Source organism: Pinus tabuliformis, chromosome 9 (genome assembly GCF_031772625.1).
Source record: "Pinus tabuliformis cultivar Carrire ecotype Pingquan chromosome 9, CPIR1, whole genome shotgun sequence".
Taxonomy (NCBI): domain Eukaryota; kingdom Viridiplantae; phylum Streptophyta; class Pinopsida; order Pinales; family Pinaceae; genus Pinus; species Pinus tabuliformis.
In genome coordinates, this window is record NC_142307.1 from 1,147,967,170 (window position 1) to 1,147,993,834 (window position 26,665).

Genomic DNA, 26,665 nt, shown 5'->3' on the forward strand with positions numbered 1-26,665 from the left:
GTATGTGCTTGGTCTTGGAGTGCATGACTGGATTTTTTGAAATACTGATGGCACTTGTATTATCACATATAATGGAGATGGGTGGAGTACATGTGATATAAATGTCTTTCAATGTTTGCGTCATCCAAAGTAGTTGTGTGCAGCAAGATGCAACAGCCACATATTCTGCTTCAGCTATAGATAAGGCAATAAAACTTTGTTTCTTGTTGAACCATGACACTAACCAAGAACCCATATAGAGTGCGCCTCCACTATTTCACTTTCGATCATCAACATTTCCTACCCAATTTGCATCTATATATGCATGAAGAGTAAGGTTTGTTTCTTTAGGATACCATAGTCCATATTCCTGAGCTCCTTGAAGATATTTAAAAATTATTTTGACTGCCTGGAGATGTGATTCCTTTGGATTGGCTTGGAACCTTCCAACAATTCCTACTGCATGCATGATATCAGGTTTGGTACCTGTTAGATAAAGAAAAATTCCAATCATAGATCTGTAAGTTGTTTGGTTTATTGCTGGTGATTCATCGTTATAACTGAGACTGCATCTTGTTACCATTGGAGTACATACTGAATTAGAATCTTCCATTCCATACTTCTTCAAGATCTGCTTGATATATTTGGTTTGCGAAAGAAAGATACCATCTTTTGTTTGCTGTACTTGAAGACCAAGAAAATAAGTAAGTTCACCAAGTAAGGACATTTCAAATTCTTGCTGCATTACTGAAGCAAAATTTTGACTCATGGATTCTTCATTGCTACCAAAGATGATATCATCAACATAAACAAAAATAATTAGCAGTTTATCATTTTCAACCTTTGTGTATTAATTTCTATCAGCAACACCTTTTGTGAAACCTTGTTGTTGTAGATATTTGTCAAGGCAGTAATACCAAGCCCTTAGAGCCTATTTCAAACCACAGAGAGCCTTTTTAAGCTTGCATACGAGTTCTACATAATTTCCAAGAATGAATCCTTACGGCTATTCAATATAAACTTCTTCTTCTAAGTCTCCATTAAGGAAGGCTCGTTTTACATCCATTTGATATACTTTGAATTTTCGAAAACTAGAAAGTGCAAGAAACATCCTTATGGCTTCAAGTCTAGCAATAGGTGCAAAAGTTTCTTCAAAATCTATACCTTCTTGTTGAGCATACCCTTTACAAACAAGTTTGGCCTTGTTTATAATAACTTCTCCATTTTCATTTAGCTTGTTCTTAAATATCCATTTTGTTCCTATAACATTTTTATCATGAGGTCTAGGAACTAACTCCCAAGTATCATTCTTTTCAATTTGGTCAAGTTCTTCATCCATGGCCTTGACCCAACATTCATCTTTGCAAACTTCATTTACATTTTGAGGTTCGATGGAAGATAGTAATGCTAGATAGCTTGAAGTCCCTGTAAGATTTCTTCTTGTATGTACACCAACCCCCTTTTCTCCTAGAATTTGAGATTCTGGATGATTCTTCTGAACATACCTGGATGGAGTCTTTTCCCTGTCTGTTGTATCTTCTTCTGGTGCTTCATTGGTTTATTCTTATATATCATTTTGATTTGATGTGGGAAAGCATTCCCCAACTTACTCACTGTCATATTCCTCTGTTGATTTCATTTGTTCCGGATTTCTGCATGATTCATCAATTAAAACATCAATGATTTCAAGAATTTTCTGAAGTCTTTTATTATAACATTTGTATCCTTTACTTCTGGATGAATAACCAAGAAGAATTCCTTCATCTGCTCTAGGTTGAAACTTACCAAGTTTTTCATCAATCCTTTTGATAAAACATTTTCTTCCAAAAACTCTAAAGTTTTTATAGTAGGAGGCTTACCATACCAAAGTTCATATGGATTTTGATTGCTATTTACACGAATATTTGCCTTGTTGAGAATAGTTATGAAAGCAAATGCAGCTTCACCTAGAAGGTTGCAGGAGTTCCAGATTCATCTAGCATAGCTCGAGCCATTTGTTGAACTATTATGTTCATCCTTTCTACCACACCATTTTGCTAAGGAGTTCTTGCAACGGAGAATTCCTTTTTTATTCCATGTTGTTCGCAAAAGTCAAAGAATTAATTTGATATGAATTCTCCCCCCCGGTCACATCTGAGACATTTTAGTTTTCGATCTGATTCATTTTCGACTAAAGCATTGAAGGCTTTAAAATTTTCAAATTCTTCATCTTTGTGCTTTAGTAGACCTATCCAACACATTCTGGAAAAATCATCAATAATTTAATATAGTATTCTTCTCCACGAGGTGACTTTTTCCTTGTTGGCCCACATAAATCAATATGGATGAGTTCAAAAGGTTTACTTGCTGACCTTTCTTTTTCAATGAAGTGAACTCTGGTTTTCTTACCGATTTGACATGGTTTGCATATGGTATTTTCTGGGGTGTTGATATTTGAAAGATCACGAGCTGCCTTGAGCCTACATGCTTTTCTTATTTGAGAAAAGCTTGGATGTCCCAATCTTCTATGCCATAGCCAATTTTCATCTATTTTTCTTAGATACCATTGTTGTTTTCCTTCTTTAAGTATATATAAGTTGTTTGGAGTTCTTGTCCCCTTGATCACAATCTTTCCTGTATCAAGCTCTTGAACCACACATTCGTTTGATCGAAATACTAGTTCATTTCCTTGATCACACATTTGAATGACACTCAACATATTATGCTTTAAACCATCTACATACATGACATTTCCATCTTTAACCTTTTCTTTCAATAAAACAAAGCCTTTACCTTTAATGACAGCAGGTGTGTCATTTCCAAATGAGACATTCTTTTATTTTTCTAAAGAATTATATGAATGAAGTTTCTCTTTATCACCTATCACATGTTTGGAGCATCCGCTGTCAATGTACCATCGATTTTCTTGTCCTTCTGCATATAGAGCCATGCCACATCTTTTTTATTTAGATTCCTTTATTCTCCATATCTTGGGATTTAATGGTGTTTTCTCCTTTTGAAGTGTTGGTCGAAATTTTCTCCTACATTCAGATTCTTCATGACCAAATTTGTTACAAATCGAACATTCTATTTCATTTTCAAGAGAAGAAAAGTTATTATAGGAACTTTTCTTGATTCCTGTCACACTCCTTTGATTTCATGCTTCTCTAGTCATGATGGTTTTGTAAGCAACACATTGAACAACCTTGTGCCCAAAAGTTATGACATGAAAAACATTCCTCATTAAAGAAATTTTTGTGATCATAGTATCTTTTGGTATTGTTTACCTGTTGATTGCGGCTACTACTAATATCCATCCTTGGAGTAAATTGAGTATGATTTATCTGATGATTAATTTTAGACTTTTGTTGACAATTGACATACTATTCATTGGTCTTTGTTGCATCAAGATAACTTCTGGTGGAGGCTAACGACTTTTGTGATTGAGATGGATCTTTAATATATCCAAGACCTGTCTTTATCAGAGGAGAACGTTGAACATTGATGATTTCATTTAAAGTTTTTGATCCTTTAGCAAATCTAAGATTAAGATATTTTGTCTTCTCAAGATATTTTCTTAGACCCACAATTTCACATTCTAGATTTTCATTGTGTTTTTCTCTTTTAGCAAGTTGGTGTGTCAAAGCATCTATGATCATATTCTTTTCTTCTACACAGATTTTGAGTTTAGTGATTTCTTCAAGAAAGTCTTCCTCTTCTAATGCATCCAAAAAATCATCATTGTCATAAGACATGAGTTTTCTATTATCTTGTTTAGTTTCATCTTCATCGCTATTAGATAAACCATCACTATCTTCATGCATATAGTAACTCCTTCCATTCACAACCTGTTTTCTATTGCCTTTTGAATATTCCTTTCCTTTTTCATATTTATCTGTATGAGGACATTTGGCAGCATGGTGACCGACTCTACCACAAGCAAATCATTTGAAAGGTAGCTTACCTCTGAATCTTACGGAACCCCGTTGAAGCTTCTTGACAAAATTTACCTCATCTTCTTCTTCTGAAATGTGTCCTGATTCATTGTGCTCTTCCTTTTATTTTCCCTTTGATGATACTTTAAATGTGGCTTCTCTCATATCTAATGGACCCCCTTTTCTCATTTCAAAGGCAGTTACGATTCCATGAAGTTGAGTCCTAGTGACAGTCTGAAGATCCTGTTTTTCTTCTATGGAAGACACTTTTGACTCAAATTTAGAAGACAAAGATCTGAAAACTTTCTCAACTAAAGTAACTTCCTTTATCTCTTCACCCAGATTCTTCATACAATTAACAATCTCATCTATACGTAAGAAATAACTAGCAACACTTTCATCACTATGCATCTTAAGAGTTTCATACCGAATTCCGAGAGTTTGAAGCTTAGCACGTTTTACTTGAGAGTCTCCTTCGTAGCTCTTAATGATTTTGTCCCATATCTGTTTGGTTGTCTTGAGCTGCATGACTTTGAAAAATTCTGATTCTAACAGACTTCCCAATAACGTATTGATAGCTTTGGCATTGGTTTCATATAACTTCTTACTTGCAGAGTCTATACAAATTGCTGTTGGAAATTGATATCCTCCTTCCACAATTTCCCAAACATTGGCTCCAAGCGATTGTAGATAGGCTCTGGTTCTTATTTTCCAATATACTAAGTTGCTCCCATTGAAGATTGGTGTTCTGATGGATCCCATGCCTTCGTGATTATTCATCTTGCAAGATCTTCCTTCAAGCAATCAAGTTTCGTCTGAAGGACATGCTCTGATACCAATTGTTGGAAATAATACTGAGAGGGGGGGTGAATCAGTATTATTATATCAATAATTTTTCATTTCCCAAACAGATTTATATACGCTACTTCTGTGAAGTGAACTAGCGTGTACACGCTATTGTGATTAGTGAAACCAACATATACCCAGAGAACTTGTGATTTAGTTAATTTATCATGTGATGATCTATAACCAGTGCATCAGTAACTTATTAAATAGTGCAGTAAAAATAGAATAAACCATCACACATAAGCAACACACATGAACACCAAGATTTAAGGTGGAAAACCAATGTGGGTGAAAGCCACCTGCTGCTATCGTCTTTGTCTTCTTTTAATAATAAGAAAATCTGTTTACAATCTTGTATTGGTTCAGACTCATACCAGTACGCAGGCACACACCTGTAGAAGGCTACAACCTTCTCTCATTTTACAGCTTCTATTGGAAGGGAGCTATAACACCCTAGCTCTTGTACTAGCCAACGTGTTTACTAGTAGATAAGTGCCGACCTACAAAAGGCTACGACCTTCTCTCTTCCTCCAGGGACCATGTTTCATAAATTTTCAGACTGGATGCTCTTGGTACACAATAATACACATGATGGCCTTGTTTCATCAAATTTTCATACTGGATCCATAATTTTTTTAAACTCAAACTGCATCAACCAACAATTAGTTAATCTGAACAATCAGATCACTATCACTAGATCACTGTGCTGAACCCAGAAACCTGCATCATCATTCAGAATCAGCTGCAACCTAAAAAATCATGCATCATAATGTATACGCGACTTTACTGAACCCAACCTACATGTATAGCTACTTTCTTTAATCAAACCTGCGTATACCTTCAAAAATACTGAAACATAAACTTTTGAATCAAGTCTATACCAACCAGCAATATACTGAACATCTACTGTCAGTTTACAGATCCTTACACAGGCAGTAGCAGAGATCACCCTTCTCACTTATACAATCAATCAATCAGATATCAAACTCCTTATGCATTCAGTTTTACATTCATATCTAATAAGACTTCATTGAAAGACAACAGTAAAACAACAATACTAATCAATTAGATCAATCATCTCTGAACAATGTACTTTTTCTTTTCCGTACGCTACTTGGAAGAGCCAAACCAGCATGTATACGCAACTTCACCAAAGTGATCCAGCATACAGATCTGCAAATATTAACTCATAACTTCGCTTCTATTCCAAACTTCGGACAAACCTAGATCATGACATTCAAAGAATAAAACAGGTGTACACAATTAGATCTTTCCCAACCAATATTAGATCATTCAATGATAAGTCATTTCAGATCTCATGATCCTAATCCAACATTGAATTCAAGGTGCAGAAAATATTTCAGATCAAATCACCAAGATAGCCCCTGCAACATAAAATATACTTCGGATAGAAGTATTCCTTAGAAACCCTTTTCACTTGCGCACCTTGGCCATATGATCTTCTCCTCCTTATATAGTTTTAGAACTTTCTCAATACCTTGGATGAAAACCACTTAGGACCCATTGTATTCTTGGGTGGGATCAAATAGTCGTTACTCTTCTCAATGTTGTGGGTTAATACCATGGTATTGACCCCTAATATTCTCTACTCTTGAAATACCTTGATTTTCCAACCTGTACACGCTTTTATTCTTGCAGGAGTGCGTGTATACGTATACGGTCCTTTTGTTATGTGGACCTGTGTGTATATTTTGTTTTGACTAAGTGGACCTGTGTATACATCTTAAATTGCTTTTCACCATCCTTTACCTTCAAGTTCTTCATTCTGATTAGTAGACTTTAGTTCCATCTTCCTATTCTTTTGTACCAATGCCCTGTTACATCTGAATGGATTTGTTATACTATGGGTTGCCTTTCATCAAAACTTAACGTACCTACGAATGAGTTTCCATCAAGGACAACACTTGTATCATAATGCCAGCAAGGAAATCATAAGTGTTAACCCTAGACAATATACAATTATGGTGGTGTTATATGGAATTTATACCTACGAATAAGTACATCTTCCCTAAGTGGGTAGTTACACTTAGAACAACAGAAGTAAAGAGGTTTAACCTTTTCCTACAATAGATAGATAAGATGAAGGAACCTACTTGTGATCCTTTGCTTCCTTTGATCTCCTCTGAATTGCTCCTGTCGCTCCCGCTCAAATTGAATTTGCTCAATTGGTACCTGCGAACAAAAACAAAAGACGACAACAATCAAAGAATATGATCTATCTACTATAAACAAATGGAATCGACAACATTTGAACATATATTCATAATGGATATAGACAAGAATATGGGAAAAGGAACAAACAACATTATTGATTGATAGAAGGAGGAGTTACACCCAATGGGGTTCGATCCCGTGTCACTCATCCAGCTTAGTCCAAACCCTCATCACACCAATAGCACATCAATACAGCAGCATAACATTACTTGACAATGATTTCAAGTCTCAAACCGACAATATTTCACTACAATATCCAAATTTCAGCCCTTGATTACTATGATGAGTGGTCAATTTATAAGGAAATGCAAGTGGTTTTGTCATAAATAGGGTATTGAATGGTTTTTCATAATTGGAGTTAGTTTCCATGGAGAAAGCGATGAGAGGATAGAGGGTTAATTGATCCATATCCTATCTAAAAATGAGCTCATAGGATGAGATAAGAGCTGGGCATCATTCTAGAATGCTCTAGAATTAAGGAATATTCCCAGAATCCTATGCCAATTTTGCTCATTCTCGCCCAGTGCAGGTATAAGTGGGCCTAAGTGCATTGCATTGTAGGTCTGAATGGGCCTACCTACTATGCAGTGCAATTTCCCCTGACCAAGGCTACGCTAGTGTCTCAAAGATGCATTTCAGCAGGGTTTCAAGCTAGGAAACTTTCATGGACGAAAGCATTCAATTTGATGACTTGTCTAGGGCATGTAGCAACTGAATTAGGGCTTATGAGCCCTAATTTTATTGATCTAATTATCGGGAGTGATGTTCCAAAATAGACCTGTAACAGCTACCCCCTAAAGCATGAAGTCAAAAATGATAATGTTGAGTGATATGCTTTATGATGTGATGAGGAGGATCTGAAGCGGATGGTGACTTACATCAATTACAATACATAATATCATGATATCTTTGAATTTTTCATGAATTACTGAGAGAAGGCATACCCTTACTCAGCATATAAACTTTTCATTACATGTACATAAATCAGATAGTCATCTATAGATATAGACCCATGATAGCATGACCATCTATGTAAAGCCATCGTACAGATAATTTAGTACTCTCCTGAATTCATAGCCCGGATGGATGAAACTAGATCCGGGGTCTAACCATGTGAAAACGTGATCTGACTTTGAACATTGGAAGACACCGTCTGATTACAAGCCAATGATGTATATTGTTAACAAATGCGAGAGAAATCACCGATAATGATAATGATTCTCAAAGGTACTACAATACATTCTGCATGGTGTCAATAAATGTTTTGATGCCAAACACCATACAAAGTTTTTCAGTCGAAGGAAAGTGGTGTCAACCTGTCACCGAAAGCGAGAAACTTTCCATTGATGTATGCAAGCCTCAAGGTACTGGAAGGGTGTTTCTAGGTCAACTTCTTGGATAAATGTGCTGATGTTGACAAGAAGCGACTCGTCACAGGAGGGCCTTGATGTATCTCCCATCAATGACACGAAACAAGTGTAATTATTTTGAAGAGAGAATGTGACTGATGACACAATGTTCAGGAATGACGGTCATGAAAATGAAGGTTTATGAGTATTGCAAAGGATGAAGTTTATTGAGTGACTTCTCTTGAACATGTCGGCAACACTGAATGAATTGGCAGCATTGACCCAAAACCAAAGTAATGGATGGTGTGATAGACCATAGGTATGATAACCATCAAGCAGATAACCCAACCCAAATAGCCACAAAGATGAAGTGAAAGTGTCATGTTCAAGAGCAACTTTCTACCATAAAGTGATTTATCCCTTTTCCTATTTTCCCTAGTCATTGCTGACCAGTACCTCTTTATTTTTTAACAAGCTTGAGGAGGATAACATATGCTTGTTGTATAATTCCACCTTTTGGGTGAATCCATCGCTATGTGATGTTTTAACGAGTCTAGCGAAGGTGAAACTCGGTCTTGTCATGATGGACAAGTTTGTCGCTATATGATGTTTTAACGAGTCTAGCAAAGGTGAAACTTGATTTTGTCATGATGGACAAGTTTGTCACTATTTGATGTTTTGACGAGTTTAACGACAATGACAACTCGATCCTTTTCATATTTAGAGAGTTTGAAAAGTGACAAAAAGAAAACTCCACAAGTTCTTTTTCATAAATTTGTCTCTCAATTCTGAAAAAGCGTAAAATAATACAAGAGAGAACCTATTGACCATTTTTTATTAACGTATTCCATTTTCGTAAGTAATCTATAGCCAATCTAGAAAATTGTTAAACTTATACTGAGTAGATGTCATTTCCAATCTGTTTATGAGCTGAAAAGGACAAGCGCTCAACAATATTTTCATATTTCGCGAGTCTGAAAAGAGCTTAAAAAGGACTCTAGGTTTCCTTTTTTGATGTTTAACGAAGCTTGAAAAAGAGATAAAAGTATGCTCTATGGTCAAAAGTACAGTTTACGATCATGCACGTCAAATTCACTATGTCAGTTGTAACCCTGCTCAAAGAACCACCTAACAGATTAAACATACGTGTTTCATTAGTAAAAATAGGTGAAAACTATAGTTTATTCATTTAATGAGCATGAAATAACCATAAAACAAGAATTTACCAAGTTATTTTTACCATTTGACATTTACCATTCAATTTTGTGCTCTGAACCAGTTTTTACCTCGAACTTCAGCAACTGATTGCGAGAGATTATGTGGATCATTCTTCGTGCCATTAGGACCAGGTAGGAGATCTACCTCTTCTCTTTCATTTGAGGTCATTTTGTTTTCAATTTCAGAATTTCTTTTTAGGGTTTTGGGGTCCCTAGGGAAAATATACCTCTTCCTGGGATCAACGCAATCCATTGCATCGAAAAATGTGTTGTAGTGCAGTCAAGCAGAAGGGTAACTACTTTGCAGTGCACTGTCTCAAGACCAGGGCTACGCTGGGCACAGTTTAGAAATTTGTTTCATCATCCTTACCCAAAATCTCTTCAGTTTTTTGTATGAAATGGATCCTAACTAAGCCTATGGTGTGATTTCAGACTTTGATCGAATCAGAATGGCTATCACTTGGTGTGAAAGAGAACATGAAGAACAGGATATGGTTACCCTAAATGATCTTGGTACTGTTGAGGCCCTCAAATATTGTGGGTTATTTAAATATTTTAGATTATTTGGGATTAGGCAATAGTTAGAACTATTGCAGTTCTTAGTTCATTCATGGGATCCAACGGAACATGCTTTTCACATAGGGGACAAAGTTCTCCCTATATTGACCCAGGTTTAGAGTGTATTGTGCACCAAAAAAACCCTCAACCACTGGCCCTTTCAGCAATGACCTGCAAGCAGATCATAGTCTCACCCGAAGAAGTTATGGGAGGTTGCAAAACCAGGTTTCTTTAGCCAGAGGGATATGCACGCTATGGTGCCCATGTGTTTACTTATGTTTTATACCTATCTTCAACTTCACATACATAAATAACTCCACTCTAATGATTTACTTCACATATTTTCACTTATTGCATAAAAATATTAGAGAATAGTATAACATGTATTCTTCTGAATAATTTAGTAAAATTCATGCATAATAGTATGTATAAACACAGATTAAGAGTACAAATACATAAGACTTTGCCAAAAATTCTTCTTATTTATTAGGATGGATCTTTCAATACATACAACTTTAGACCTACGCACCCAGCTGCAGGTGGTCTGCGCACTTAGTTCTAGACTCTTCCCATGCCTCCATGCACTCAGATGCAGAGCCTTCTTATAAATTCTTTTGATAAGACACTATATGTCCTTTTATACATTTCATAACTAAGATACCATGGATCCGAAAAAACAATGAGCTAACACCCAATACCCATTACAAAATGATGGAATTTGACCCACCCCAAAGCCCCTAAACATCGCATGCTAAATATAACTTCGCAAACTTCGTGCATTTCGCTATTCAAAATGCGGAGTCTTTGACCAAAACTGGACCAAGTTGGGTTGCGCCCAACAACCCCCCAACACTCACATTTGACTCATCCCAAGTCACTCAACTACGATGCCCTTGATATTTGATGCAATACCATTGTAGACTACATTATAATGTTGTAGTATTTCTGCTACCCGTTTCTCCTCTCGGCGCACCTCCTCCAACAATGCCTCTATAGTTAGACCAACAACCTTCTGCAGTACTTCTTTCTCCCTTTCCTTTAACTACTTGAGCCTTCCATCCACTGCTTGCGAAAGTTGGAGGGCCTCATCCTGCCACGACTGAGTCCTCTCTTGCAAGATCTGCTCCTTCCTCCGAAGGTCTTTTATCTATTTTTGGAGGTCCTTTCCATTAGTAATGCTGGAAAGCCTCTGCAAGACTGGTAGGATCTTCGCGGTTGCTAGGATCTCTTCCCGCTGCTTTTGCTTCACATGTATCTTCTCCTAGATCTTCTGAATGTTCGGATCCTCTTCCAGTGAGTTCCAAATTTTCATATTTTCATCCAACATCTTTCCACATTCTTCCACTATGTAGGAGATGCCTTTTAGTACAGTCTTTAAATCCTTCTCCCTCTGTTCTCATACTTATGGTGGTGTGGCTGGATACAACCTTATTTTTAGCTTAGAAATATGCACTTCATAGTCAAATTTCATCTTCGCGAGAGTATTCTTTGATTCTTTTACCGCGAGGGCGAGCTTCACGACCTTTATGTCTAGAATTGTGCTATAACAATCTGCAACCAAACCTCATCTCTATGCTTAGCCAACTTCTCCAACTCCTTTTTTCTGTGAGGCTTTCTCCTTTCCCAACTGACTAGTCAATAGTGAAATTCGATATTCTCGCTCCTGTAATTCAGTCGTTATCCTTTGGTGGAATTCATGCAGTACCTGAATCAGTAGCGTGACAATGTTCATGTTGACGCTTCTCCAGGCTTTAGCTTGTTCCTTATCCTCTGGTGCTTCGAACTATGTTGCTCTAGCCAACACCCTCAAAATCCTAACACCGAATGTTGTCTCTTTTCGTTGCTTTGCCTACAATGGTTGAGTTGTATGCTCTAATTGTCTTGTTTTCGGTGGTGGTGCCTTCAACTCTACGATGTCATGTTGAACCTTAGTCAAGATCGATATATAGTGATCACTGATTCTATCCCAAGTTTTTGTTGTTATCTCAAAGACCTTCTCCCCAATCTCATCGATGTCCCCATCAGTGAGGAAAAGTGTTATAGCACCCCTGGATTTGTTCTTCTTCTAATTTTTCCTTATGTCTGCTGTGGTTGTTGTAGGTACCCTCTTTTTAATGATGAATGGCAACTCCTTCGATACTCCTTCATCGCTAAGGGGTTCCTGAGTGCCATTTTCCTATTCTGGATCTATCTCTTTTATGCCTTGTTCTTTCTTTGTATCCTTTCCACTTGGACCTGCATCCTGTGGAGTACGATTCTCTGTTCCAACATCTTCCTTGGGTGGAGTCATCCACTCTATTGAAAAATGTTGTACTACTGTGAGTAATTCATACTTGATCACTAAATATGGCAATCGGTGCCATGTCCTTGTTGGGTCCTTCCTTTCCTTCTCATAGACTCGATGGAAGTCTTCTTTAAAGTCTGCAATGTTGCAGTATTGCCTATACAGGCTAGGTGATAGACTTAGGCGTTGATTCATCACCATGTGTAAATCCATTGATAATATTATGAATAAAATTCTATTTTCCATCGCACGCAATGACTCCTTAGTATACCAAAGGGAGGCATACTTCACTGCTTCACAAACATTTTCTTCAATAGGAGGAAACTGCAATTCCTTCAGCTCCTTTCATGCAATTACCCCAATGATGATGATTAGCCACGCGTAATGAAACATCTTCCCCTCCTCTTGCGCTTCCTTTTAGTCTTCCAAAAACTCCTTACACAAATAGGTGAACCAATTAAACTGGACCTCGTCGCTACATTGCGTAGCCAAAGAAACCACAGTTGTGGGGACCTCATTTTCCCTGCACTTCAGCATGATATTCCCTGCCAAGATATGCATGGCGAAGCACACCCCTTGGTCACTGATAGAGTTGATATCGTGTCCGTGTGACTTCTTGACAATTCTAAACTTATCGTTCATTGTCTGTGCCATTGCCTTGTCTTGATTCTTGCCCACAAACTATTTTGTGGGGTATTTTCCCTAGTGAGGTAGTCTTGTTATCCTTCTAATAATATTTCGTCGATCGAGATCCTCATCCCCAGGCAAAGGCATTCATCATGTACTAATGTGAGAAGCTGTCGCACGCAGGCTATATTGGATGTGCTTCTACCAAAGTGTTGCAGAAGTATCATATTTAATAGGTCCGCTCTCTACAATCTTGCATCCCACTGGTGCAGCTCCAACCTTGTAGCTCCACTTTCTAGGTAATATACCTATTGTAGGAATCTACTCAACTCAAACTATGGGTATTTACGTCGCTCATTGAAATCCCAACCCTCCATTTTCAACTGTGGGATCTTCCCCAACACTTTTCCATCAAACGACACTTCCTCCTGTAGAAATGGAGTGAACATGCGAAACTTCATATCTTTTGAGTCCTTGATTAGCTTGGCGCTTAGTTTTATTGGTGGCATGTAAGGTGGGATCATAGAGGGAATTTTTGCACCCTCTGTCTCCATCTGGTGCACCTCATCCTCTTCCTCACTGCTCGATTGGTTTCTTTCCCTTCTACGTAGGTTTCTTCCCCTTTTCCTCCTTGTTATTTGTTCACACTTCCTTCTGTGTCTTCTTCCTCGGATATGTCCATAGTGCTATCCCAGAGACCTTAGCTAGCCTCTTTTCTGATTTCTTCTACGGTTGTGCTTTTTTGGGTACCTTCTCTCTCGGTGACCTCGCGCGCCTTGAGGACATGAGTACACTCATTGTTGTGGCTTGACCACCATGGGATTCCATGACTCTTGCTAACCCTTTCTTTGCTTCTCTTAGACATGTAGTAGCTCACTTCTATCACACTTATTTGCAACTTCTTAAATTCTCCAAATAAGAAAGTGTAAAATGTGGTGTGGGATATGGTTTTTATAATGAATTTGAATTTCGAGCCCCATGATTGGCTAAGATCTTGCTCATTTAATGTAGGTATGGTGATAGATTTGGTTAGTTGTGCTTAATAAATGCATTTCTCCCATGCCCTTTAATGACAACTTCCTTTTAATGATGACTTTTTCCTTCCAACAGTCATATTTCCAGCCAACTTAGACGAACCTTCCTTTGTGGCACAAACATCCTTTCTTTGTCTTAGTTCCTTCGAACTTCGTCATACTCTTGAGTATCACACAATAATTTCCCTTCGGTGAAGTCCCTTTTTGCAGAGTATTTTATAGTCCAATGCCCACTTTCAACTGCAGGTGGCACTAAGACTTTCTTCCCTTCGTTTTTCAATGTCAAGTTCCAGGGACAGAATCACCCTTGTATACTTTCAATTTGCTAGCATTCACTCGTCCTGGAATTAGCTGACCATTTAACTCGCGAGATGAATTGCACCACCATCAGAGATGTCCTTGCTGATATATGGCCATAACCAATAAGTCTTAAATTTTCTTGGGAACTTCATTAATTCAATGTCATATAATAGTACAAGATTTACTTCCCGGAATGTCTTCTTCTTGATATTCCTGTCATGCCAGGCTTTCTCCCTTGCTTTCTGCATTTGCTGATGGAACCCTGCTATGAACCTATCTTCTTCTAGAGCCAGTAACTGCGACATCCTTTCCTTCATAGTGTCAAGTTCTTCCATATATGTGAACGCTGCAATCCTCAAACTTGGAACAATGTACTCCATAGGCATAATTGCCTCTTGTCCATATACCAACATAAATGGTGTTTTCCCTATCAATTTCTTGCATGTTGTCCTGTATGCCCACAACACCACTGGAATCCTCAGATCCCAATCATCTTTGCTCACATTGAATATCTTGGTCAATGCATTCTCCAAATCTTATTGAAAGCTTCCACAGTTCCATTTACTTGAGGATGATAAGGAGTTCTCTTGTAGTGGTAAACCTGAAATTCCTCAGTTAATGCTTCGATGGTCTTATTCAAGAAGTGTGTCCCTTGGTCAGTCATCAGAATACTTGGGCATCCAAATCTTAACAATATATATTCAAAGATGAACTTCGTAGAAGTTTCTGCGCTACAATCCTTCACTAGCTATGCTTTGGCCCATCTTGTCAAATAATTAGTCGCAATGATTATATATCTCGCACTAGTCCTTTGCCCAGGTGGACTGATAGGTCCAACAAAGTAAATAATCCATTTGTCAAAAGTCGGAAAAATTACCTAAGGTACTAGTGGCATCTCATCTCTCCTAGATGGCTTCCCTATTCTTTGACATACATCACATGCTTGGAAAAATTATTTTCCATCCTTATGTACTGTGGGCCACCATAACCTAGCTCTCAATATTTTCTGTGCGGTGGCCTTTCTTGCATAATGTTCACCTACAATTCCTCCATGAGCCTGTCATAATACTATGTCTTTTGTATTCAGGGACGTATCTATGCAGTATTTCATCTGGCCCCATTTTGTACAAGAGTCTAGCAATCAATGAGAAATCAACTGCTTTGACTACCAACTCCTTCTTTTGCTTCATAGTGTACTCCGCGGGCGCCATTCCTGTAGCCAAAAACTGAATAATATCTGCAAAGTGATCATTTTTTACTCTAATTGTGAATAACTTCGCATCAGGTAGGTTATCTTCAAAAATTGTGGGTTCTTTTCCTGTCTCTATCCTTGATAGATGATCAGGCTCGACATTCAATCTTCCTGGCTTCACTAAATCATCGAAGTCATATTCCTGGAACAATAACAACCATCAACAATTTTTTCCTCCTAAAATAGTCTTATTCACCGAATATTTCAGCACAGAGTGACCAATGAACATCTTGAAATGCACTCCCAACAAATAGTGCTTGAACTTCTATAATGCATATACCATAGCTAACCCCTCTCTTTATGTTGTGCTATAGTTCTCTACCTTGGACAATTTTATGCTTGCAAATGCTATGGGGTGATCAATTTCTCCTTCTCTTGGCTACACTATTATTATACCCAACGTTATGCAATATGCATCAACATGTACATGAAACTCCTTATTCCAGTCTTGGAAAACCAGAATAGGAGCAATCACCATATTCTCTTTCAGTACATCTAAACTTTTCTCACACTCTTCACTCCAGCAAAATGTCACATCTTTCTTCAACAATTTCTCCATTAGCGTAGTTATTTGTGCATATCACTTTATAAACTTTCTCTAATAGCTAGTGTGTCCTAGTGTCATGCATATTTGTCCCATTATTTTTGGTGTTGGCAAGTTCACAATAACTGCAATCTTTGCGAGATCCACCATTAATGCCTGCTTACAAAATACATGTCCCAATAGTATACCAAAAGTGCACAAAAGATACACATTTTCAAGTTCAACGATATCTGCAATTGTCTATATGTATCTAGCATCAACCTCAAACTCACCACATGCTTCTTCAACATCCCAAAGACTGTCCAATTGTTAACGTAAACTTCCAAAAATTTGTGCATATATTCTTTGAAGGCTACAAATACAACTTTGAAAAAGGTGGTAGGAGCATTCCTCAAACCAAAAGGCATCACTATGTACTGGTAAGAGCCATGACCTATAACAAAGGTTGTCTTATGTCTATCCTCTTGTGAAATTCTGATCTGATGGTAACCTGAAAAGTTGTCTGTGAAAGAGTAGACCTCCTGTCCTCCTACATTGTCCAATACTTCGTCTGTAAATGGTGTAGGGAAGGAGTCATGCAAACATGCATCATTCAATCTCAAGTCCACACAAATTCTGATTTCCCCTTTTGCCTTCTTTTCCTGAACCACCATTGTACTCACCCATTTAGAGTCTTCGACATGTTCGATGATCCCGACTGTTATCATCTTGTCTAATTCTTCCTTCACCTTTTCCTTATATTTTGGATTTAGTCTATATGGTCTCTTCTTAACAGGATTCACATCAGGCTTCAGATGAATCTTCTTAACTCTCAAATCTCCTACTATGGCCTTCATATTTGAGAGCTTAGTGGGAAACAACTCCTGGTACTCATGCAAAAGATCTGTTATTTTTATGACTGTGTCTTCATCCCAGTAATCTCCTATTGTTGCAAACTTTGTGTTGGGTGAAAATGTGTTCGTTTAATTCTGTTGTAGTACTTACCCAACTATTTAATTTGTCAATCCGAGGTCCGTAGACTTACGAGACACATGCACTATATATGCAGGACTGGAGTGGAACTAATCTAATCTAATCTAAATTATTGAAATCAAATTAATCTAGAAAAGCATTGAAACACTAACTAGGAAAGCAGGAAATTGCATAAAGGAAAAGTAATACAACATGTGAAGAAGTGAATGACAAACAACATATGTGAGCTCACAAAAATAAAACTATGCCAAATTATATTACAAGAACTAAATTACAAATCATGAAAGCATAACAATAAAAGAATATGAATCAAAGTTAATCTCCATTCTCTATTATTCATTATTCATCATTCCAATGAAGAGAGAGCACTCTCTTATATATATGAGGAAGATAACCTTCCCATAATTACATATCCAATATTCTCTCAAGCACTCTCAACTAGTATCCCATTATTACAAGATATGATCCCACAAATCTCTCAAACATGATCCCACAAATCTCTCAAGCATTTTTAACTACTTTCCCATTATTACAAAATATGATCCCTTTGAATCCTCCATAAATATCTCACATATCTTGGATAAGATATGCCAACCAAATCCTCCATGCTTTTCTCCTTAGGAATTGGATAAGATATGCCAACCAAATCCTCCATGCTTTTCTCCTTAGGAATTGAATAAGATATGCCAACCAAATCCTCCATGATTTTCTCCCTAAGAATAGGCTTGAATAATTATCTCCTTAACATGGTGGAGGAGCTATGGATAAGTATCTTGGAATTAATTCTCCACATATTTCCTACACATCACAAAACTCACATATTCTTGAGATATATATAAAAATATGTACATTTTCTAATAATTAATCATAAATTCACTTATAATACAAAAATAAATAAAACGGAAAATAAGAAGGTGAAACCCAAATGTATGTATGAAAATGATATGATAAAAGGTTAATGGGATGATGAAATGTAAGGAATAGTGAAGAAAAAGGTGGATGAAAATATGATATTTATGAGTCCCAACATCCTCCCCAACTGAACTTGTTGCATGTCCTCATGCAACCATGCATGGGTCTCTTTAAGAACATTTGGCATCTTGAACTTTGGTTTTACATGATGATGTCTTTTAATAATGAATGTTTCCAGGATATGTGAAAGACATGAGTAACAATTTACATTTTCTTATGGTTGGTTCTTGTGTGACAACCATGAATACAAAGAATGTTAGTTCTTGTGTTAACAACATTCATTTCATTTTTTGTTTTCTTTTCTTCAATAATAATGTAAACACTCACTGGAAATCATAATGTGCATAAGAAAGCCCTTTTGTAATATTAATGAAGCATGCCAATATTGTGTATGAAGCAAAGTGCAACAAAGTATCATTGGAAAATAAATGTTGGTGAATGGTAAATGAAAAAAAATGGAGTGATAGTGGTGAAGAAATGGAATCATGGAAGTGAATATGTAGTGAATATAGTTCTCCCCCCCTCAACTGAATTGGTTGCATGTTCGCATGCAACTTAACATGGCTCATGAAAGGAAATGTAGCATGGTGAGGGAATTTTCCAAAATATTCAAGTTAGCATATAAGGAATTGCATGATTAAAGATTAGAAAACAACATACCTCTACTTACCCAAGAATGATGAACTATGCAATAGGAATGTAGCTGTTGCTGCTGCTGGATCAGGAAAATATGACTGATGTAACCGGATCCTAGGAAATGAAGGAATCTGAACTGCTGATGCTGAATCATGGAAAAGATAAATGCTGAAAGTGGAATTGTGGTACTCTTAGAGATCAGAATGCATGCTGCTATAACTGCTGAGGGAGTCATGAAAAAGTGTATAGTCTTCACCCGCTACAAACCCGATGGTACAATTCTAAACATGCGAATGAATGTATCGATGTTGAGCATGAATAGAAATCATTGGATTACCGGCCATTGATGTATGCCGTTAACCAATTTGAGGCAACTCACCATTGATGTCAATGAGTGCCAAGGTACCGGAGTACATCTTGCGAAGTGCGAATGGATGTGTCAAGGTCGAGCCACTTGCAAGATCTGAAGATCAAGGGACATTGATGTATTCCCATGATCGTCAGCGAGAGAACTTGCCATTAAGGCATGCAAGCCTCTAGGTACTCAAAAGGAACTCTAGTCTATTTCCCAGATAAGGTGTTGATGTCAATGGGGCAAGACTTGTTGAAAGGTGGGCCTTAAGGAATCCCACATCAGTCAACGTGAGTTTGTACAAAAAGATTTGGTAGGACTATAAATGGAAAGAACTCACAGACAAGCAGTGTGGATCAAGGTAATGTAATCATGGAAAGGGAATGAGTTTTATTCAGAAGGCAAACTAGAAAGCAAAAATAAACTGAAAAGGATAAAGGGATGTATGCGATTCAGAAAAATAGGTGTGCATGAAGTCGTGAAAGATAAGGAAATGGAATATGGGCTGCAACACAAGGATGGTCTAGGCGTTTGGAAGGAAAAAGGGGAGTAATCATGACGCAAAAGGATTTTTGTGTAGTGGAAAATGTCATGATATGTGCAGTGAAGGATTAGTTCCTTCAAGCGTCCAATGATGCATGTTTCATTGTGATTCAGAAAATCACTTTTGCATGAGAATGTCTTCAATTCTGAGCACCATCCCTGCATAAAAATTGTCACCTTTGTGTGCCATCTCCATCGATCATCCCTGTATGAAGTGACTTAAAAACAAATTAGCGCATTTTCAAGAATTTATGAAATGTCCATTTGTAAATTATTTTTCGAAGTTACACTAATTGTGGATGAAAAGGGTGTCGTATCGTAATGTTCAGCTTTCTGCATAAGCTTCTCGTTGACCTACACAACACCAATCTTATTTATCTTGTTAGTATATGCATCCTAACTTTTGCCCATAAATTCACAAAAAAAATCCAACATACTTTGATTTCCCCCCAACTAGAAATATTGCATGTCCCCATGCAATGTACTCATTGATTGTGGAATACTTTTTCAAAATGTTTTTAGTGGTATGCAGGAAAATTGATTGAAAACGTTTGAAAAGGCTGTTGTATTTCTTAGGGAACAAGCAGTTAATTTATGAAATAATGAGGGCAAGTTTATTTTTTTATTTTTTATTATTATTAATAAATAACAAATTAAAAAAAAAAAGTTATCGATTTTTTTTTTTAATAAAAAAAACAAAACTGATAATAAAAAAGAATAATGCAGGAGCCTCTGTTGAAAATATACACATAAAACCAGAATTTTTAGAGCAAGGAAATCGTATTTTCAATGAAACGTAACGGAATTAGCAAGCGCCCCTAGAGAAGTCGACGCGGGCCGTTTCTGAGAGCGTTGGTAGAATATTTGACATCAGATTCATACATGTATGGCCTTTTGCTTTACCCTAACAATTATTCAAGACCCGCTGCGACAACCCAAAGATCTTCCCCACCAGGATCATTTTGGCGAACAAAAAGAACCAGTGTTGCTGTCTCATCTGTTAAAGTTCACAAGTCCATAAAACCATCATCTAATTATCAATCAATTGAGACTACTGATCCTCAATATGATAGTGCTCATGAATTGAACTTTCTGGATGTTCTTATAGAATTAGCTGAGAAGTTGAAACACACAATTGATGGTGATCATGAATTGAACTTCCGGGATGTTCCTATAGAATCAACAACTGAGAAAGTGAAACATACAATTGGGCAAGTTGTCTGTAAATCATGATGTGTGTTGTAGGTTCGATGCAGACCACCTATGATGGTAACCCACATCAGGAGGCCTTCTGTAAGGAAAAAGAGAGCCACAACAATAACTGAAAACACTACAAGAGCGGGACTTCTCTGAAGAGCATACACAGGAACTGCCTTGCCTTTGTAGGGATAAAATATTGATACAACACCAAAAATCGATGATAATAATAAGAATAAGATAGAAAAGCTGCCCAAGGCAATAGTAGGATCATGTGGGTAAATGCAGATGGCGATGTCTCTTTTTTTTTTTTTTTTGATTATAGAGTATCCAGCAGCAGATAGAGCCATTATGCCTGGAATCCTGATACAGAAATTTGAACAGTGCCACTCCTAGTGCATTCAAAAATTTGACGAAACCTTTACGGTATGTCTGAGGGAACAAGTAGTGAGTTTAGGAGTGAATGAGCACAAATTTTTTGTTGATTTTTTTTTTTTTTTTTTAATGTTATCTTATTTATGTTATTTATTTTTTCATAGGGCGTAAATAAAAAAACATGCCACCCAAATCAGAAAATGCCAAAAAAATTGCTATAAAACCATCAACAATCGACCATCCAAATCAGAAAATGCCAAATAGCATGAATGACTCACAAAAGGCACCATGTGGTCAGCTCTTTCAAACCAGCAGTTCGCGCCGGCTTCACGAAGCCAGCTGGTTCCAGTCCCTTCGGTTCCTTGGATTAAAACTCCCCATCAGTTATCATGGAGCACAGGAGCCGAGAATTGCCAGGATGTGAACTCCAATACCGAAGATTCCAATCCAAGAACCGTTGTGAAAACAATGCTCACTCTCGGGTTAGAACACGCAACAAAACCTAGTGATGAATATGATAACTGCATTGTTTCAGCTCTGCCGAGATCCTTCAAATGGCTGCCATGTTCTCCGCCGGAGTCCGTGATATCAATGGGAAACGAAAGGATATGGAAACCTTGAAAGTATTCTGCAGGAGATTTTATGATAAAGTTCCATGGCAAAGTGAGAACAGTATCCGAGCCATTGCAAGCACAGTGTTAGACTGCAGATCCGGCCCGCGGAAAGGCCCGGAAACCTAAATCTCAAAAGCGATGCGTGGGTGCTAGTCTTGGGCCCTGATAGGGTTGGCAAGCGGAATATGGCCAAGGCTCTGGCAGAGACCGTTTACGGATCTCATGACAAGTTGATACCAGTATCGATCTCTAGGCAAAATAGTCCCAATCCTAGATGGTGGATTTGAGTGGCATTTATTAGAAAATCCGAGGAGCTGAGGCGCCTTAGCAATGTTCATTTTGATTCCTCAACATTTGGTGTGTGCGAGGTCTGCAAATCTATGCTTTGCTTTGAGTTAGCTGCTACCAAACGGAAGGTTCCTTTTGATAGACAGAAGGCCATTAAGCTCAGTGGCATGTCAGAGAAGGCCTACACAAGATCCTTGAATGCGATGCAGAATGCTCTCGGTGTCAGACCAAAGCTAGACATAAGAGAACTGGTAATCCAATTTGGGTGTCTTAGATTAATTGGGTCTGCCCAAAGAGCATTGTCTTTATACAAAGACAGATTTGTAGCTGCATTGCCTGAGTCTCGGCTGAGTCTCGGCGTTCAAGTGCTGATTTTAGTCGTCCTGTATTTACTGCAGTGGCTTTTTACTTGTGTGCAAGGAGGAACAAGCTAAAAGTGGACAAGACAAGATTGATTGAAAAGTGACCTGCTTGTGAAACCACATGCTCGTATAGAATGTAAGGGCACCGCCATACAGAACACAAGGTTACTACAGCACCGCACAGAGGCATAGAGGCATAATGACATTCATTGCCAGTGAGAGCTCGGATGGGCTCATTGGCTGGGCTTGAATGGAATACTCAGATATTGAACCGGGTTCGGTTTATCAGCTACTTAGCTTGGATTTGTTTGATGTTTTGTATATAGAATGAATGATGCAGAGTTGTTTTTGATTTTGAGTTGGTTGACTGTTTTGTTTTTTTTTTTTGTTTTTTTATTAACAATATAGAAAATGAAATTAACCCTATCTTTAAAAACAAAAATGGTTGGTTTTAAATTTTCTTTTTAACAAATGGACACAAATATTTTCATATTGAAAGATATTTTTGATGAAGCATATTGCAAATCATTTATTTATTCCTGAAATTTGTCGCCTAAATCATCCCTATTTTCTGATCCTCGAGATCGTATAAAGACGCAGGAGGAGAGCATACTTATTCTAAGCAAAACTGAAAATGAAAGCAAAAACTAAAAATGAAAGCCTACCTACTCTATACTAATTAGAAAAAAAAATTAGTTACGTGTAATTAAACTTCCAATGAAGCCACTCACGTAGCAGTAACAACAATAGATTCAGTAGCAATTTTTCAAATGAAAAATGAAAATATTCGAGAGTGGATGAGTCTAGTTGTTGTAACTGCAAATCAACTAAAAAATAAAAAGATGAATCTAATCTAATACTTACCTGGAACCATTGGTCGATAAAGCTTTGATAAGCACATTTACTCTCACTCAAATCATGTTGTAACTCCTCTTCTTCTACTCCGATCTGTTGTTCTTCTTCCTCGATCTCCTGTTCGAATGATTGTTCGCCATCAGATACACAGGATTCTTCAAGTGTTGAATCTTTGTTTATTTCTTGGGGAGTAGTTGAACTCTCAATTTTTGTCAAGATCTCCTTTTCCAGGGAAGAGGAGATTCCGACTTCTGCAAGGATCTGAGTGAGTAGTTCCAAGCTGACACTCATTATAAAACCATGTTGAAAGAGATTCTAAAAACAAAAAAAAATCAGCACACTAAAAATTGGATTAAAAACAAAAGGACCACAAAAATAATCTTGAATTCAATACTCAATTAAACCCTCTTACAAGGACTGCTCATTAATTGAGTAACTGAATGCTTCAATTATAACCATGAACCATGAATTCATCAAAAATTCTTCACAGTTGCGAAAATCAAACACACTTGCAGAAATTGAAATTCACACTTGCATGAATGTAAACACACCCTACATGCCCTGATCCATAAGAGGTCGAGCCCGTTACGGTATCTCGAATGCGATGCGTAGGCTGTTCCCCACGTCTTACCGCCTTAACACCTTGGAGTTAGGAACATGTCTAAACACACTTGCATGAAAAATAAAACTAAACTTCAATCCATCGTGCCTCCGCGGCAACGGCGCCAAAATGTTGGGTGAAAATGTGTTCGTTTAATTCTGTTGTAGTACTTACCCAACTATTTAATTTTTCAATCCGAGGTCCGTAGACTTACGAGATACATGCACTATATATGCAGGACTGAAGTGGAACTAATCTAATCTAATCTAAATTACTGAAATCAAATTAATCTAGAAAAGCATTGAAACACTAACTAGGAAAGCAGTAAATTGCATAAAGGAAAAGCAATACAACATGTGAAGAAGTGAATGACAAACAACATATGTGAGCTCACAAAAATAAAACTATGTCAAATTATATTACAAGAACTAAATTACAAATCATGAAAGCATAACAATAAAAGAATATGAATCAAAGTTAATCTCCATTCTCTATTATTCATTATTCATCATTCCAATGAAGAGAGAGCACTCTCTTATATACATGAGGAAGATAACCTTCCCATAATTACATATCCAATATTCTCTCAAGCACTCTCAACTAGTATCCCATTATTACAAGATATGATCCCACAAATCTCTCAAACATGATCCCACAAATCTCTCAAGCATTTTTAACTACTTTCCCATTATTACAAAATATGATCCCTTTGAATCCTCCATAAATCTCCCACATATCTTGGATAAGATATGCCAACCAAATCCTCCATGATTTTCTCCCTAAGAATAGGCTTGCATAATTATCTCCTTAACATGGTGGAGGAGATATGGATAAGTATCTTGGAATTAATTCTCCACATATTTCCTACACATCACAAAACTCACATATTCTTGAGATATATATAAAAATATGTACATTTTCTAATAATTAATCATAAATTCACTTATAATACAAAAATGAATTAAATGGAAAATAAGAAGGTGAAACCCAAATGTATGTATGAAAATGATATGATAAAAGGTTAATGGGATGATGAAATGTAAGGAATAGTGAAGAAAAAGGTGGATGAAAATATGACATTTATGTGTCCCAACACTTTGGCTCATCTTCTGACCCTATATTCACCTTCTTCGTCTTTAATGGCTTCGTAATATCAAGCATCTCTATTTCAGGTCCATTCACTTCGTGGTGACCTTCAGCTTCTACGAGGTCAATATTTTGAGGATCTTCGTCCTCTTCTGCAGTGATATTGTAGCATTCCATTACATTCTGTAACTGTGCAACCCAATTAGGTTCCCATGTACATGGAACTTTGTTTTCAAAAATCTTATTCTTAACTATCTGAAGCATTGCATCTATATGTGGACAATAATCTTCAAAACTAAATGTCATTATGAATCCATCAACCATCTTTCCCAGCTTACAATACCATGTCACAATTCTGTTTCCAAATACCAATTCTGGTGAATTATCTCCAAGGTATGGATGAAGCCATGCCCCCATTCTTTTTGCATAATTTCTTTCAATGTTGTCATGCAGAGTTGTATGTGTTCTGTAGGATCAGTTTTACCATCATACTTATATGCCAATCTTGTTTCTATTTGACCAAACCTTACCCTCACCAATCTTCGACATTGTTGCCAATCTCCTATATTCTTCTTATGTGTACCCCACTATCTAGCAGGAGTAGCTCTTAGGGATAGATCCAGAGCTAACCCTATGGCATTATAGCACCTGTCTTTCATAATATCTAAAGAAAGTAACGACATTACCAAAACCATCATAAAAAGGTAAATCACATACCTCTGTTGTCATACAACACACTACTTTGGTGTTCCTTGCACATCACCTTGTAGACACTTTATGTAACCTATTTTGCCAGTTTTCTAGTTCTTCTTCTGAAATTGAAGTGCAGGAACTGTCTTTCTCCCAACCCAATTTTCCATCTATAGTAGGGTTTATCCGTTCTTCTCCTTTTGCTGTTATCTGGTAAATGTTGTCGATGTCATTTGCGTTGTACTCCTCTTTAACAAGTTTAGTATATCTCGCTTCCTTTGATGGATCTAATGGAACAATGACTCTCACATTATTGCTTTCAAATATCACTTGCCTTTTCTTCAAGTTAATTATAGCCATGTTATAAAATGCCCAATCCAATCCAAGCAATGCAGGATAGGGATTACTATCATCCACAATTTTGATCACTTCAAAGTTAGTAGTAGTGCACACTACTTCAGTGTCTAACGTGATACCTGACAAGCTTCCTAGAGGAACAATCTTCTGTTGGTTCTCCATATTCAACTGGATTGGTGACCATTGCAACTTCGACTTACCCATCAATTCCAAAGTCTTCTTTGGCAAGGCCTTGGCATCAAATCCTAGATCCAGGATAACCCGAACCATGTCATATTCTCCAATTTGTGTAGTAAGCCTCATTTCTTTTCCAATCCTCTTCTTGTGCCGATATAGGTTCTTCATTGGAAGCATCTCGCTCTGTGGTACTTCCTTATAAGCACAAGAGTTTATCAATTCCTGCAATCCCTCCACAACTTTCTGGTTTCATAACAATTTCATGCAAGTCAGTGGAAAATACTTCAAAATATCCGGATCCACATCTTGTGTCGCAGCTGGTCAGAGTTTTGAGTTGTGGAAACTCAAGATGGAGGATCTGTTGGTTGATAAAGATCAATGGATTGCGGTAGATCCCGATACTAAACCAACGGGAGTGTCCGATGAAGAATGGAAGAAGTTAGATCGGA

At 37.3% G+C, this 26,665-nt stretch overlaps 1 pseudogene; it reads left to right on the forward strand.

Annotated features, from left to right (window-relative positions):
• Positions 1–14,610: 14,610 nt before the first annotated feature.
• Positions 14,611–22,554, forward strand: LOC149152698 (origin of replication complex subunit 6 pseudogene; annotated as a pseudogene).
• The last annotated feature ends 4,111 nt before the right edge of the window (positions 22,555–26,665 follow it).